This window comes from Protopterus annectens, chromosome 4.part0 (assembly GCF_019279795.1).
Source record: "Protopterus annectens isolate FY-2018-M chromosome 4.part0, PAN1.0, whole genome shotgun sequence".
In the NCBI taxonomy this organism is placed as follows: domain Eukaryota; kingdom Metazoa; phylum Chordata; order Ceratodontiformes; family Protopteridae; genus Protopterus; species Protopterus annectens.
This window is the reverse complement of record NC_056733.1, coordinates 657281907-657294351: the sequence shown is the minus strand read 5'-3', so window position 1 is coordinate 657294351 and position 12445 is coordinate 657281907. Positions and strand designations below refer to the sequence as shown.

Here is a 12445-nt window from a genome sequence, read left to right as displayed (position 1 = left end):
TCGTTTAGGACATGCTGCAAATTTTTAGAGGGGCTAGAAAACCTAACACCAGAATGTTTTATATAGCCAAGTGGAAAAGTTTTCTATTTGATGTCAGTAGAGGACAGGACCTCAGTGAAGCAGTAGGGCTTTGGTCCTTTATTATTTCTGTGAATTGTTTAGGTCTGGCTTATCCAGCATTTCTGTCAAGGTACATCTTTCATCTATTTCTGCTTGTTTGTAACTGGATCCTCCATTACCAAACTGTAATCAGGTCAGACTACCTCTCAAAGGAGTTCTCTACATTCAATCTTCAAGAAAGAGTGCCCCCTCCTTGAGATTTGAACTATGGATAAGAAAAGCTAGATTTTGCTTCTTTTAAGCCAGCTGTTCTTCTGTGAAGCTTTTGACCTAGAAAACTGCTTTGGTAGTAAGCTTAGTCTCAGCTACAACAGTTTTTGAGTAACAGGCCCTTTAGCTCATTCCTCCTTTTATTGATTTTTTTCATAAAGATAGTGCAAGCCTTCGAGACAGTCCTTCTTTCGTGGCCAAAGTGGTTTCTGGATTCATTCTTTTTCAGACTATCCAACTACCTACTTTCTTTCAAAATCCTCATTACAAGTGAGAAAGAATGATTTGTACGTTAGATGTTCGTAGACTGATGTGGCGTTACTAAGAAAAGACAAAAATGTGTGTGAAAATCTGGCCAGTTTGTGTCTTTTGCTGAAAAGAAAGTAAGCTTTCCAGTGTCCAAGCAATTGATTTCCATATGGATGTGTAATGTAATTCTCTTCTGTCATATAAATCATGGCAAGAAGCTATCGGGAATTGTATATGCCCACTCTAGCAAATCAGCCATTTGGTCCTCAGTCCACACTTTCATTAAACATTAGAAACTGGAGTTCCAGTCTAAAACAAGAACTGGATTTGCTGGGGAGAGTGCGATCTTTTTCCACCAAATCTGATTAACTTCTGGGAGTCATTCCAGGAATACTGCAACAGTGCTCTAATGAAGAATATCGCACAGTTCTCTAGGTAATCTATCATAATGGTAGATGTTCAAATAGATCCTTACAGCAGTATCTATACCTTCCTTCCGTATCCTCCATGTGTATGCATTTGGAGTTTTACCTTGTGACTGGGGTGAGGTATTCCGTATCTTCTTTCCTTCACTCACCCTGAAACTTCCTGTGTTCTCATATTCCCCCTGCCTTTAATAGTTCTATCTTGGGCTTTTGATGTTCCCTTGGGAAGTTATTCTAGTGTATTACTTATTTTTTATCAGGGCAAGAAGGCTCTCAAAATGGAGGAAATGTGCATATCTCTTACCTCTTGACACAGATGTACATCTTATGGCTGAAGGATCCTGAGCTTCAGAAGGCTGGCCAGGTAGAGAGGACCTTTGTGTGGAAGTCCTAGATATTAAAATTAGTGCACTGGTGATCTGTTTGAACTTAACCATTGTGGTAGGTTACCTACAAAGTTGTATTTTCTTTATCTTGAGTAACAGGATAATCTTTACAAAGTGAGCTAAGTGCTGACATAGAAGACAGATCAGCTGCTGTGACTAGAACTCATATAGTTGTGTTCTGTACTAGAGAAAAGATGATGATTAACCTATGAGAGCTGTTGTAGTTTCAGAAGGCCAACTGTAGTGATGTCAGAAAATTTAAGAGTCACATCTGCTAGAAAACTACAGAGTAAATGAAGATCCAGGCAAATGCCTTGCATCATCATCATCCTGTTCTCTAACAGTATCTTAGGGAGACAAGTGGAGGGTGCTTCGTTTGTCACATTACTCCAAGAAAGTCCGTCAGAAGCACATGGAGTAGAAGCATTAAAACTATTTTGCTGTTGCAGATTACTCCATCATCAGGGCTGATATGACCATTAAAAACGAAAATAACCACGTCCGAAGCATTTTGCAGAGGATTTAATAAAAAAATAAATAAATAAAAAAGTCACTAAATACACCACAGAACTTCACTTACTAAGCGCTTTCACCATTAAATTATGGCATCATCAGAGTAAGTAAAAGCCTAACACATCAGATGTTAAATACATACCCTAATAAGTCAACATCCAATAAAAAACAGTTTAGATAACATAATTTAAATACATGAATATTAATCTTGTCCACACACAACAGCATTTAAAACTATGCTATCCAAAACATTGTTGTGAAAAATTATTTATCGCTGAAATTGGTATTGTAAGAAAAATTCTTTTGACAACCAAAGCAGCTGACACACAGCTAAAACGTATTATATTCTACTAGCCCTGTCTTTTAACACGGGTTTTAAAGAAATGTAGTCATTCAAACCCGGTGGGCTTGTGACATCTAAAATAATTTGCCACTTGTATTCCAATAATTCTGCCTTCAATTTGTCATTTCCCCCCTCTCATGGTGTGTTACCCTATCAATAACAAAGAATATAAATTTCTTGAAGTCATTGCAGTGTATGCTGTGCATATATAATGCATTATGTATAGCCTTAGTTTTTATGGCCCTTAGATGTTCTGCAATCCTGTCCTTTAACCTACGAACAGTTTTGCCCACGTAGAATGTATTGCAACTAACACAAGTGGCAAATGGGCAACTCAAGGTTTTCATATAATTGGCCACCACAACATAGGGTCCATCATTGATAAACCTACAAAATTTGCAGGTTCCACATTTACACATCCTAGAACAGTTATAAGTAGTTCTAAGTCCCTCCAAAATTTCTTTAATATTTCTGCCCCTTGAATATACTATTTTTGGAACATTGCCCAAATCCTGTTTCATAGTTTCATTAAACACTGTGTCCCAAACTTTTTAACCACCTCCACTATACCCATAGTTTGACTATTATACTTCAATACTAGTGCCTTAGCATCCATAGTATTAGTCCTCTGAGGTATATAAGGGCCATTACCTCTTAAAATAGGTGTATATACACTCCCTCTTTTCCCCAAGACTTCATTTCTAATCTTTAACAACATCTTTAAGGGATAACCCCTATCTAAAAAGAACTGTATAAGAATATACAGTTCTTTAATGCAGGTGTAATCATCACTAACAAGTCTTGAAAGTCTCAGGATTCCAAGATGGCCGCCGACTGCCGACTAGTCTAGTCCTTACTCTCTGAGCTCCTCACAGCTATTTAACTTTTGGTTTTTTTTACAACTTTATATCAACCTTTTTCCTCAAATTTTTATACTAAAAGATTTTATAAATCTTTTTCTACGCATTTGGATTATTTTTTCTTCTGGACTTATTATTCTGGGATTTATTTTACCTCAGAACATTCTTGGTCTCTCTGCTGCTGGGACTCCTACTGCTCCAGTCTGTTCCTGGTTCCTGGTATCCTGTTGACTGCATTCCATTTCTGGGCATGGCTACAAAATCTGACTCCATGGAGACTCAGCCTACAAAGGCCAAATATACTTCAATGCTCTCTCCTGAAAAGATTCAGGTTCAAAAGACTGAAATCATCTAGACAACCTACAGAAACTATTAATGTAAGTAATAAAGATTTAAATGGCTCAAATTTCCTTTTAGAAGAACTAAAAATAGCATTAAAACCAATCCAAAGTGCTATACAAAACTTTTCAGAACAGTTTGCAGACTTTAGTAAATCTTTAAAGCAAATAAACGATAGTATTGTTACTATTGAAAATAAAATCTTAGCTTTGGAAGTTAAAACAGACTTATTGGAAAGTGACTTTAAATCTAGAGATAAAACTATTTCAGATTTACAAGCTAAAATATTGGATCTGGAAGCCAGGAGTCGAAGAAATAACATCATTATTCGTGGTTTACCTGAATCTTATGACAGTAAAAACTTGTTATCTGTGACTAAAAATATCTTTGAAACACTGTTAAATTGTGAAGCTTCTTCAAAATCTATAATTGTAGAGAGAGCACACAGAGCACTGCGTACAAAGCAAGATTCTTCTACACCAAGGTTAATTTATACTGTTACTAAACTTTCAAGACACTTTCCAGATCCTAGAAACTGCTAAAACAAAGAAACAATTCATATGGAAGTCTCACAAACTATCATTTTCCCAAGATCTTCCTGCACAGATCAAATTAAATAGACAAAAACTAGCCCCCTATTGTGCTGACTTGATAAAAAGAGGGATTAGATTTCGAATGGCTTATCCTAATACCTTGTCTTTCACAGCTAATGACAAAAGATTTGTATGTTCAGATCCTAAAGATGCAAAAGACATTTTTCTTAAAACATTTAAAAAGCTTCCTGACACTGTATCTTAATATTCTACTGTTAAAGAACTCTACAATAAGGTTTGATCTTTTCTTTTCTTTAATCTGACAGTATTTGTGTTACATGATTTGTAATTCTGGTGTGACATAATTATATTACCTTAAGAACTTGTCATGTAATTTACACATGATGGATTTGGTGTGACAGTGTGCAGTGACAGGATATATGCTTGTTAGATTTGTGTGGATTAATAGAAGCATTTAAATTCCTGTATTTACTTTTTTCTCTTTCTCTCACATATGCTTGCTGTGTAAATAGATAATATGTTAATTTTACTACAAGCTTTGGAGTTACAGCCTTCTGTGTAAGCTAAATGATTTTTGGAGGGAAAAACATTCCATCTCAACATTCTAGCAAGAAAATCTTCCCCTCAGAGTTCCAGCTGATGCTCTGCATGAACATGCACACTACAGTCTCTCTGAGATGGATGGTGATGTCATCATTTGTGAGGAAAGAAGGACAGTTTCAAATACACAAGTCTGCTTGTTTTCAACAAGTATTCAATAACACTAACTTTTTAATAGATCTGGCTATTATTTAAAGTGTTTTCTCTTCATAAATGAAGGTTGCTTTTAAATTTAAACAGATTCATGTCACATAATATATTCAGTGACTTTTAGTGTGTCTGCATGACTTCAAAGCAAGCTGCTACTTTCATAAAGCAGAGTGAAAATGTTTCTGGAAACAAATGAACAGGTTAGTTTTATATATTAAAATTCTAAAGGATGTGTAAAGAAATGAACATATTTTCCTATTCAGAATATTTTTTCATACGATATTTTATATTATACTGAAGTGTTTAATTTGACAAATGTTACAAAGTATACCTGTTCATATGAAAGTTTCATGTTCTTTCTATTCTCTGCTCTCTCTCTTCTCAGAGGCTGGATGTGATATTTATGATTAGTAGTTTATGTTTAAGAAAGCCTTTACTTATTTGAAAGGTTTGAAATAACTATCTTTAATATGATTAGCTGAATCTACATATATATATTTAAGCCCTTAGATTTACTGCATTTAGCTTGCTTGTTTCTGTTTTAATTAGATGTTCAAAATGTTTACTTTAAAAGCCTTGTCTTTTCATGCTGTTTTGCTATGTTACATCTATAGCTTAGAAGAATAGTATGGCTACATAACCTAACAGAGTCATTAGTAAAATATTCAAAAAGATTTAAAATTATATGTATGCACATTGTTGTACATTCAGTCCAATATATATGATGCTGTTTAAGTTACTATTTAATAATATAATTATACTTTATTCATGTATATTAAATAGTGTTAAAACCTTACAGCTTATAATATTTCATTTTGAATAGTTCCTGTACTATTATTATCTAGTTAATAGATGCATCTCCAGACTGAATTGTTTTTCATTTTGAGATATGGTTGCTTGGTAGTTGTTTTTTGCTTTATTTGAACTATAACTAAATACTCATTCTACAGGTATTAGTGCTTTTATCATACTAATGGACATGTTGATTAATGAAATTATCACTAAAGTACTAAAGAAGGTTCAGTAGATAGTGCATGACTATTATCTTTAGTTCAGTATTGCTATGCTTATTTACTTATATTATAATGTTACCAGTTGGTTTTGTTATACTTATATATGTTATCTTACATATCTTTCAGTTTTAATTGTATTACTTCTTATGATAGAGTGTTCTAGTTAAGCAGAATGTGATTTATTTATTATTTACTTGTTTCTCTTTCTCTTGAAATACTTGAGGAAATACATTTAATCACTATAAATTTCAATTTAAGGATAGGAGCTTTAGATTAGTATTAGAAGTAGGGATTAAGCATGTTGGACGTCTTGAAATTAGTTAATTTTGTATATATTTTTAGTAGTATTACTCAGACTTTATGTTATGTTAGGCTTCCTTTGAGTAATTTGTATTCTAACTTGAGGTTATTATTATCTATAATTACAATGTTTTTTCATGTTCTTCTGCTCTTCCTTTATCACAGGGGATTGGTGGGTAGGCACTAGGGTTAGGATAAAGGTTATTATTATACATTTCATGGTTCTTAAAAAACTTTTTCTTTTTTTCAACAAATGTTATTTGATGACTTGCTTGAATACTTAAAGACTGTTTTTCTTTTATTTTTTCTTCTTCTTTTTAATGTTGTGTTGGATTTGCACCTTGAGTTCACTTTTATAGCATCAATAATGATTATACTTGTAGAATATGCCTGTTGACATAATTTTAGATTCTTGGAATGTTAGAGGCATTCAAGATAAAGCGAAAAAGTCACTATTATTTCATATGATCTTTAAATCACAGGCTAACATTTGTTTTATTCAAGAGACCCATATTTCACGTATTGATTGGAATAAAGAGTTAAAAAATGGATCAAAAAGATTATAGCTTCAGGTGACTCATCTAACTCCAGAGGTGTAGCTATAATCATTAAACAAAAATTCATTGGGAATATTATTGATGAGAAATTTGATGATGAGGGAAGGTGGTGCTTATTTACCGCTTCTATTGCTGGTTTGGACAAACCCTTATTAATTTTAAATCTATATGACCCATGTAATTCACAACATTTGTTCATTTTAAAATTTACAATATTCTTGCATCCTATAAGGATCATCATATTATAGTGGGTGGTGACTGGAATGCAGTTATAAACCCTGTAATTGATCGTTCCCGCTCCACTGTCACCTATAATCTTCAATCTACTCTGGCTCTAAATGATTTGATGACAGAATATAATTTAATAGACCCCTCCGACTGTTAAAAATATAAACAAGAATGATATATATACTTATTATTCTAAGTGCTATCATTCGTGGTCCAGATTAGACTTCTTTCTAATTTCAGATTATATTTCAAAATATATTGTGGACTTTAGTACAGAACCCAGATTCTTTTCGGATCACTCAAGAATTTCACTAAAATTGAACATAAAACCCAATATCAAAAATAAAACTATGTTTAATAAGTGGACCTTAAATAATAACTTATTGTCAAATGAAGATATTTGCAAACAAGCTTCAGAAATCCTAAATGAAATGGTGAATAGTCTTGAATCATCAGACATTCCTTATGACATACAATGGGCTGCATGCAAAGCAAGATTAAGAGGTTTATTTATTAGTAAAGCTGCTTTTTTCAAAAAACAATACTTTAAGAAAGAGGAATTCTTAAAATCAAGAATTTCTTCGTTGGAAAATCATCTTAGTCTGAACTATGATGCTACTTTAGAAAAACAAATTTTTGATTGTCAGAAAGATTTAATTCTGCTTCACCAAAATAACTACTCCTTAGCTGAACAAAAGCTACTTGCTTCATATTCAGAGTGGGCCCAGGTTCCATCTAAATTGTTAGCGAGAATTATTAAAGTTAACTTCAGAAATCCAAATATTACATCTTTATCTTATAATAACAGATTATATAATACTGATGAAGAGATTATTCAACTTTTCACCTCTCTTTACACTGAGTTATATTCAGGTTCTTCTAATTCTGTTAAAGATAATCACTCAAAACTCTTTTAGACTCTTTGCAGTTCCTAAACTTAATGATAATCAGCAAAAACTACTTTCTACCCCTATATCGGTACAAGAAATCTCGGATTCAATAGATAATCTTAAATTGGGTAAATCTCCGGGACCTGATGGTTTTACTCCAGAATTTTTCAAAACTTTCAAATTGGTAGTTCTTCCCTTTCTATTTAAAGTTTACAATCATATAAGAGTTAATGATATCTCAGATATTCATTGGAACACATCCAAAACCATTCTAATTCTAAAAAATAATAAAGATAAATCTGACCCAGTAAATTATAGACCCATTTCTTTGATTAACGTGGATATTAAGATTCTGTCATCTATTCTGGCTAACAGATTGAAACGGATTTTACCCTCAATTATCTTGTCAGATCAATCAGGTTTTATGTCTCAGAGACATGCTTGGGATAATACTCTATCTTTAGAGACTATACTTCATCTCATTAAGAAAAATCCAAACCCTATATATGCTTTGATTATAGATGCATCAAATGCCTTTGACAGAGTATGTTGGAACTTTCTATTTCAAACTATGTTATGTTTTAATATTCCCTTATTCTTTATAAATTTTTTAAAAGTTTTATACAAGAATATGTTTACTAGACTATACATTAATGTTCTATTTTCTGCTCCGATAAAGATCACTAAAGGAACAAGACAGGGTTGTCCATTGTCCCCTTTTCTTTTCAACATTTACTTAGAACCTTTGCTATTGTTTATTACTCAAAGTACTTTTCATAACATCCCTAGAATTCTTAATACTAATATACATTTCTCTGCTTTTGCGGATGATTTAGTAATCTACTTTCAAACTCCATTATCTGATTACAGAAAAATAATGAATTCTATTGATTATTTTTCTTTGGTTTCCAACTATCTTTTAAATTCTACAAAAACTCATATTTTACCCTTAAATCATTTAGCACACAAATCTTTTTTGTTTCCAGACGATCATTTTCAGTTTACTTATAATATAAAATATTTAGGAATCAATTTAGAACACAATAATAAATCTTCCTTTCAAAATAATATTAATAAATTATGGAACTCTATATTGTCTGATATGGACAGATGGAAGCATCTAAACCTTTCATTTCTTTCAAGGGTGGCCATTATTAAAATGAATATTCTGCCTAAATTTCTTTACCAATTCTCATCATCTGATCAGATAATTTCAAAAATTTTTTGAGTCTGTAAATAAAGCTTTGGCAAAATTCATATGGTTCCCTAAATCTGTTAGAATTTCCTATTCTAGATTGGCATTTTCAAGGACAAGGGAGGTTTGGGTTTACCTAATCTTTATCTCTATTATTTGATTGTCTCATCCAATAAACTTCTTACTATCTCTAAATTCAATAACACTTCTTATCCAAATCACTCTTTATGGATAAAATTATGGAATAATTATGTCATTTCTAATAATTTAAATCCTGAAGCTATTCCCTTTATCTCTCTGGATAGTTTATTTATTAAAAATATATCTGCAGTATTTAAACAAAAGATTAGAGATTTCCAAACCTTACTCAAAATGTGTAAACTAGAAAAGATCTCGCACCATGTTCAGCCAATTCATCTAAACCCAAATATATTATTGGACAATAAACTTTTGAACTTAACAAACTATCCTTTAATTAAAAATCTAAAAGTAGGAGATGTTTTGAAATATCTTGACTTGCCTTTATCTGACTGGCGTAAGTTATTGAAAGTAAACTGGAATTACTCACCAATTCTTACACAACTAAGAGCAATAATTAAAACAAATTTGTATCTCTGGTCCCCATAGACTCACAATTGAAAAACCTTAACACGATTATCAAAATACTTTCATCATCTGATAAAATGCTCTCAAACTCATATAAATTAATTAATTCTTTAATGATGGACCACAACTGTCTTTTATCTAATGTTTGGTTGAATTATAATTCCCAATTGTCAGAATCTCAGAAAGTCCTGGCTATTAGACACACTAAGGAATTTATCCCTTTTAAAAAGTTAGCATACATACAATTAATGATTAATAATGATGCCTACTTTACCCCAATCAAATTAAACAAATTTAACCCAAATAAGTCCCCTTCGTGTTCATGCTGTTCTCATCCCCAAGCAGACCTCCTTCATATTCTATGGTATTGTCATTTTTCTCACAGATTGTGGACATCTTTGAAAGTCAGACTGCAGAAAATGGGATATCAAAATCCACGTTGACGTGGAATTTGCTATTCTACATATTCCATTGATTCATCTTTCAAAAGTTGATATTCATGTTATCATTTTTATTTGCTCATTACTAAAACTTTATATAATACAAAATTGGATTGATCGTTCTAAATTAAAATAGGTTACTTTCCAGAAAATGGCTTTTAAATTTATTGATGCTCAAAGATACTTAGGTGGAAGTCCAAAAAAAAAGCTATTAGAAAGGTTGTGCTAGAAAAGGTTCTAAACATATTAAATAGTTAATGTTAAATATTTTTTTTTCTCTCAGGTTGCCTAACTTGTATATAGTGTACATATGGTGTATGTTTTATTTCTAAATAACTTATCAAAATCTCATGAAGGTTGTTATCACTAGATGAATTGTTATATGTTCATTCATGCCTTCTTGTTATGTATAATCTTTTAATTGTCTTGCTATTCATATAATTAATAAAAAAATTTTTGAGAAAAAAAAAAGTCTTGAAAGTCTCACCATCTGGCCCTTGACTGTTCCTCTTTTTTGGTGTGGGGGTGGCAGCTATTATAATGTAACAGGGAATTACTGTGTGTTACCTTCCTAAAAATGTTGCTATGTAAAATGTTAGCAGATTTAGTCAATTTAATATCCAAAAAATCAATTTCTGATTCATTCCACTTACTAGTGAACCTAAAGAAAGGTGTAGTACCATTTAAGTATTCAACAAATTACATAGTTTCATCCTTACTACCTTTCCACAATATCAATATATCATCCAAAAAACGGTTATAAAGAGCAATCTTGTCATTGTATAATGAATGCAACACAAACTCTTCCTCCCAATATAGGAGGACTAAATTAGCAAATTCGGGGGGAGGGGCACTTAGCCCCCATTGCCACCCCGGAGATTTGCTGGGAAATTTCCCCTTCAAACACCACAAAATTGTTCTTCAACACCATTTCCATACATTATGTCATCATGTTGATTTTGTCAGCATTTAATTTACCACTGTTAACCAAACTCTGGGTAAAATATTCAGTGCCTACATCATGGTATGACCATTACCTTAGTCAGGGACAGTGGGGCAGTTTAGCAGTACCATATATGACTCAAAGTAGACTTTGGCAACCCTACCTATGATAAGCCCTTAGTATGGTAACTGTCCCGGTCTTGTATGTTCTATAGATAGTGTAAAGCAAGCTACAATCCATACTATTGCCTTCCTCTTAGAAGTCCCATTTTGAATACTGATATACTGTGTGTAACCACCTGCTAAGTCACTACCCCAACAAACATGGTGGTTCCAAGTTTCAGCCTGCTTTCACTGACTTTTCCGTACTATTCCATGGATAACAAAAACTACAGAACATGAATGACCAAATATTGAATGTAAAGCAATGAAATGTAAAATTATTGAACAATGACAACTTCGAAAATAAATTCATCAAATGACCATAGTTGGCCAACAACCAGGAAGTAATGTGATGCATAAGGTAAGTGAAGGGAAACTTTTTAAATATGCCCTGTTCCCCACTATGGTGCGATCTCAAGAGTTGGTATATATAGTTGGGGGGAGCACAACCCCCCACATTGCCCACATTGGGGGGTGTGAGGGGGACAGCCCCACTTTGCATGGTTGTGCTTGCGATGTTGGCTAACTATGGCCATTCAGTGTATTTTTTTGCTGTTGTCTTCAATAATTTTCCCTTTTGCTCTTTTATATTCAATATTTCACTGTAAGAGTTTTGTAGTTTTCGGTAGGTGAACATAGACCCCTATTCCACACTAACCTTGGATTCTCCTTCTACCTGGCCAAGGTCATGAATGATTGTTCTGGTCAGCTGGTGCCCTTCTATGGTCTTATTTAAAATACTAGCCGTATCCCTGTTATTCATTCATTTATTAAATATGACCACCTCTTCACAGTTTGGTTGATGATAGCTGATTTATGCCTATCACATTGAGCAGCAGAGTACCACCACTTCTCTGATTCAGATTTAAGGAGTTTCAACAGTGATGGACCCCCATGAACAAATCAGGGCTACTTCTTAATTTATTCCTCTTCTTCAGCTCTGCGGCAAGTACATTCACGGATGTTCCCTTTCTCAGGAGAAAGATGCATGATTTTCAAATACCTCAAATGAAAATGAATTGTTTTGGGGCTACTGTTTCCTCCTTTCGGCAGTTATTGACTTAACAGACATACATCTCCTTAATAGGCACTACTACCACTACTAGGAGCCCTTTGATCTACACAGACAAATTTTGATGACTATTCTTCAGTGTTGATCTCTTACATTACATAATAAGATGGTAGAAGAAGGCAGTTTTGTCTATCAAGTCTGCCCATTTGGGTGCATCTGAAAGTTAATTACTGTATTTATTTTAATTTATTTTATTTTATTTATTCTTTCTTGACCAGATTAGTCCCACTAAGCTAGTGGCTTCTCTTCAGTTGAGTCTCTAGGTGGTATTTTACACTACTTAAGGAAATT

The 12445-nt window shown here is 33.0% G+C and overlaps 1 protein-coding gene across 1 annotated transcript in view; it reads left to right on the top strand.

Moving 5' to 3' along the window:
• ACAD10 (acyl-CoA dehydrogenase family member 10) overlaps positions 1 to 12445 on the top strand; it is a 1588826-nt gene that overhangs the window by 1127379 nt on the left and 449002 nt on the right. The gene's annotated exons all lie outside the window — the stretch shown is intronic.